This window comes from Heterocephalus glaber, unplaced genomic scaffold, assembly GCF_053883595.1.
Source record: "Heterocephalus glaber isolate CG9 unplaced genomic scaffold, H.glaber_assembly_v1.0 deba00001673, whole genome shotgun sequence".
Taxonomy (NCBI): domain Eukaryota; kingdom Metazoa; phylum Chordata; class Mammalia; order Rodentia; family Bathyergidae; genus Heterocephalus; species Heterocephalus glaber.
This window is the reverse complement of record NW_028258410.1, coordinates 18,456,161-18,461,632: the sequence shown is the minus strand read 5'-3', so window position 1 is coordinate 18,461,632 and position 5,472 is coordinate 18,456,161.

Genomic DNA, 5,472 nt, shown 5'->3' with positions numbered 1-5,472 from the left:
CAAAGACCCAGCCTCTACGCTAGCTGACATTTATATCAGATTGGAATGCTTGAGGTATAGAAATGTAGTCAAAATATAATAAACTTAATTTTAAAAAATCAACAATTATCAAAAAGAGGTTTGTTTTTCTCTTGTATGAATAAAGTCCAGATGTAGATAGGGAAGGAGGCAAGTGGCAACTCTACAAATCCCTCAGTGTCTCAGGCTCCTTCCTGAAGACACTCTGCCATTCCTAGTGCATGACCCTCCTGCTTCTGACCCAAGATGGAGGTCACTGCACCAGCCTTCCCATCTGTCTTCCAGGTAGCAGAATGGAAAAGAAAGGATGATATGTAAAGGGCAGGCACCAACTAAATCTTCTGGAAGGATTCTAGGATCTACCACACAACTCCCAGTTTCGACCTACGGGCCAGCACTCAAGCATGTGGCTGCACCTAGCTGCAAGGGAAGCTGGGAAAAGCTGTGGTTTCTCTGACACAGTCGTGAACTCACCTAAAAGGCAGTCAAATATCTATAAATAAACAAGATGACTTCAGACAGTGATACATCCTGTGAAGGAACAAAGTGGGATGGGGAAGGTGACATGGCTGAGGCGTGACTGAGGAGATGGCTTGGGACATGGATTCCAGGCATGTGCTGCCCAGAAGCAGGACCAAGCCTGGAGTGGAGGAGAAACAGGAAGGAGGCCAGTGTGGCTGCAGCTGGGAGGGAATGGGCCCCAGGTGGTAGGAAAAGGGCCAAAGAGGTCGGCCTCCTTGACCACTTAGGCTGCTCATGGGCTCAGTAGCCACGCTGGGTTGTAGCAGCAGACATGGTCTCTGCAGTCAGGAAAAGGGAGGCAGTCAAGCAACCCAGAGACCCATGGCACAGCTCACAGTGCCCTGAGTGACTAAGGGCAGGTAAAGGGCTGACGGGACACACAGCACCACCAGGGAGCTGAGGAGCTTCCCACCGGGGTGACATTTGAGCTGAAATGTGAAGGACAAGGAAGCCTGGCCTTGTGAGGTCTGAGAAGAGGGAACAGCGCATGCGGAGTCAGCAGGCGGGAGGAGGACGGCCGAGGACAGGGTGAGGTGGTATCCGCAGATGTCCCTGGAGAGCAAGCCAAGGGCCTGGAGGAGGGACCAGCAATCCCAGGTTCAGGGGGAGGATGATTTACTCAGAGCTTTGACCCCAAATCCCTAGGAGGGGCCAGCAGCAGATCCGAGATAAGCAGGGACCCAGCTCCCCTCCCCGGCTGTTTATAGTTGGTGGTGACGCCAGGCTTCTGCCTTCCGTGGCTTGCAAGTCCCCGTGGGCAGCTCTGTGCAGGGTGTTCGTGCCTTCAGCCCAGGACTGCACTCTGACTCAGCAGCCGCCGGGGCCCTGCTGCCAAGGCCGCCTGTCCCACCCTCTTCTCCCATCCAAGGCTACAGAATCCCAAGCCCCTGGCGCAGGAGATCCAGGTCTCTGGGCAGCTCTGCTCCTCATCCTGGGATGAGAACCTTCCCCAGGTCTCCCCCGCCAGCTGGAGTGGAGCCAGGGCCGCCTGACTTCGAGTCCTAAGTCTTTATGCTGTTTAATTACAGAAGAAAAACAAGGAAAAAAGGAAGAAGAGGGAGGAAGGAGAGAAAGCAGGGAAGGGATAGAGCTGGAAAAACAATACTCAAATCAACAAGATCTAAGCCAGAGCTCTTCGTAGGGGAGGAGAGGGAACTGGTATTTGTGGAACACTCCCACCCAACACCTCCCACCCCCAGCGCCCCATCCTCCCACCCTGCTCTGTGCCAGGTGCCTTCTCTGTTCGGCATTCCCTGGAATCCTACAGTCAGACGGAGGCCTTGCACTGCTCAATGGTTTGGAAACAGTGAGGCTATGCAACCCAGCTACCATCGCACAGCAGAGGGGATTTGAACCAAGGTCTTATTGGAGCCAAGCAGGCTCCAATCCCTGAAGCCAAGGCCTCTCCCTGCAGCCCACCTAGTGCCAGGTGCAGCTTCCTCTTCCACAGCTGAGCAGCAGAGCTTCTTCCCCAGCTGCTGCCCTGCAATGGGGATTCCTCTGACCCCCAGGGCATTTTCATTAAATTTATACCACATTCCCGTATTAAGAGATGTTATGTAAAAACTCCTACTTCTACCACCCTTGGAGGCTGTAAGATCTGACTGCGCTGGGTCTGTAATCCCAACCCCCACAGGCTGACTGGTGGGGCGGAGGGAATTCTCCTGTCCCCAAACTCCCCGCTGCCTACTTGGACCCAGGGCCAGACGGAAGGTGCCGTTCACCACAATGCGCACTCAGGTGTTTTCATGACACATTTCCCCGTACCGATCTCTCTATCAAAAGGAGGAAAGCACAGGCCAATCCCCGAGGGGTCAGGTTTCACAGAGCTGAGGGATATTCCTTACTTCTTATCTTGGAGACAAATTGTACCTGAGGCCCACACTGTGGCTTACGCCTCCTGCTTGATGACAAAGAGGATCAGCACGTTTAACAGACAAGAATACAGGATGCCTGGTTTGATTTGAATTTCAGATCAACAACTAATGACTTTGGGGGGCTAGGTGTGTCCTGAAACATTGTTTTTGTTTCTGTGGAATTCGAATTGAATGGCCGTCCTGTCTTTTACCTGGCAGCCCTGCCTGGGAGTCTACAGCATGACTCTAAGCGGCCAGGTCCCCACCCCTGGCGAGGTGGGCAAGTCACTGAGCTCTCTGGGTTTCAGAGTGTAGCCCTAGTAATGACAACAGCCAGACAACAACGGTACTGATTTGAGGTAATGTGTGAAGAGCTTAGGACTAAGCCTGGTGCACTGCAGTTGCTCAGAAAACATTGGCTGGGGGCACAGATGCCACCAGCAACCTGCCCCTCATTGTCCCCTCCTTCTTTGCCCACTAAACTCTGATTTGTGCCACCTGGAGCCCAGCCCCAGAGCATGCATGGATTGGGGTAGCCAATCAAGACACACCTATTCCAGTCTGCCTAGGATTGGCCTAAGGCAAGCATGTGACCTGGCTCTAGCCAATAAGACACAACTGGAAATCAGCAGGGATGAGTGGACCAGAGAGACAGCTCCCCGTAAGGAGTTGACAGTGCTGACCCCATTCCTTCTCTTCCCTAGACCACATCTGCAGTAAAAGGGATACCCAACCCCGGCCACTCTCATAAGAAAGAGGTAACAAAGACCCAGCATGCTGAGCATGTCAAAGGTCAAGATTGGAGGACTGCAGGGCTAAGTCTATTAGTCACTTTTCTGTCACTGGGACTAAATACCTGACACTTGCAACTTAAAAGGGAAGAGATTTACAGTCTTTTGGTTCATGGTTTTAGTCCATGGTCAGCTGGCCCCAAGGCAGTAACAGCGGTGGGAAAGCAGGAAAGGATACTCAACCCATGGCAGCCAGAAACGGAGAGCGGGGGGAGCCAGGGACAAGAACACAGCCTCCCAGTCGTACCCAGTGACCCACCTCCAGCAGGGCCCCTCCTCCGGCAGCACCTGCAGCTACTGAGCTCATCAGTGGAGGAACCCGCTGGTGATGACAGCGCCCCCAGGCTCCAGCCGCCTTCCACATGCATGAGACTTTAGGAGGACATTTTAGATTTAAACCTTAGCACCGCACAAACTCCTCTCAAAGTAAATGACAGGCGAGCTTATGACTGAAGCTGCTGCTCATTGGCTCTACGGTGTGTCAGCACAGCACATGGACTCTGGAGTCAGGTACCTGGTGTCGCATCCTACTTAAGCCACCGACTAGCTCTGTACCTCACTTTCTCTTCCTGGAGAGTGGATTGAATGATACATTCTGCTTCATAGGGCTGCTGTAAAGATGAAATGAGTTGGCATAAGGGAAGTGCTTGTCACAGAACCTGGTGAGTTACACTCACCATGGAACTCGATCTTGGTAGTTTTCTGTGACCACCCCAAGCTCTGAGTCCACGGAGGGGTCCAAGCCTCCAATCAGAAGCCAATATTGCGCCTGTTGAAGTTGTGTCATGCCCAAGTTTCCCCCAGAAGTTTGTTTCTTTCCATCTCCTTCCTCCTGTGTAGGGTACGAGGACAGTCACATCCCCCAAGGGAGGGAGGCAGGGTATCAGCCACTCCTAGAAACAGGGGTGGTCCTGCTGTTTGGAATTTGGGAGGGGAAACTTGAGGACCAGAGTGAAGGGTATGGAGCACAGGGTCTTGTTGGGAAATGCTCCAGTACGAGCTTCAGACCCCCACCGAGAGGGTTTAACGCTCAGCCATTTCAGCATCTCACAGTCAAAATAACTGGAGGAGCGAGGCTTCGGGATCAAGGAAGGGACTCAACCATGTCATCCTGTATCCAGCCACTTTCAACCTTCCCCTTTGTGGGTTTGCTTTCTGTTATTAGCCTTATTGCCTCACAGTCACAAGACATTGCCATAGTCCCAAGGATCACTTTATTAATGAAGTTCACAAAGAAAGTATTGCGTGTGGGTTTTAAAAAATCTCCTTGAGCTCTTTTAATCTAGGAAGAAGATCTTTTTCCCATCTCCCTGGAAAGACACCCTTTCACCTCTCATTGCCCAGGACCGGTCATTTGTCTGCTCCACATGGTAGAGGAGGCGGAGAAAGCAGTTACGCCAAGATGAGTGGGAGTTTGGCTGTTCTACCTCCGTCTCAGTCCCTCCCCTGGGGCTGGCCTATCACCGCCCACCTCCAATCAAGGACTCCAGGGTCCAGCTACTGGGTAGCCAGGAAGTAGAAGCATCCCCGTCCAGGTCTACTGGCAGGGTGGTGAGGGATTAACACAGGCTGGGCACAGATGCAGGACAGAGAATAGGCAACTGGAAGCCAGAGAGGAGCCCTGTGCCAGGATTAAAGGCTGGAGGCTGAGGGGTTGGGACCCCCTCTGAGCACCCAGAGGAAGGACAGCCGGAGCTTACAGAGAGGGGAGGGGGAGACAGAGGCGGGCTGGAGCCCTGCAGAGCCCTCAGGGGAAATGTGAGGGCTGCTCATCTGGGCTTCTAGTTTTGGCTCAGCCAGGAGCTGGCTTCGTGGCTCTGGCAAAGTCTCCTCCTCTCTCCTGACCAGTTTCCTTGAAGTGCAGGAGATGCTTTCTGGCCAGGAACTTGTTATCTTCCACCTGGGCATGGAGGAACCTGGGGAACCACAGGGTCCTTTGCTCTTCCTGATAAATTATCCCAAAAATTTTTGGGTTATTTTGTGGCTCTCAGCTGGGTGTGTTTTAGGGACTGAAGGAAATTCATCAGCCCTGAAGATGCAGACATTCCGGCATTCTCCTCTAAATGATACATCACTATGGATGATACTAAAAGGACACACAGGGAGCAGGGCCAGTGGCTTTGAGCATTTACGAGATGCCTGGCACTGGACACACATTGCCTTGTTTTATTTACTTATTCTCCTTGCAGAAACCACTTGACCATTCTGTGCCTCAGTTTCCCCATCTGTGAAGTGGGAGGTGGCCAAAACTGCTAATTGTCCCTCTGTATCTTCCACTACTTCCT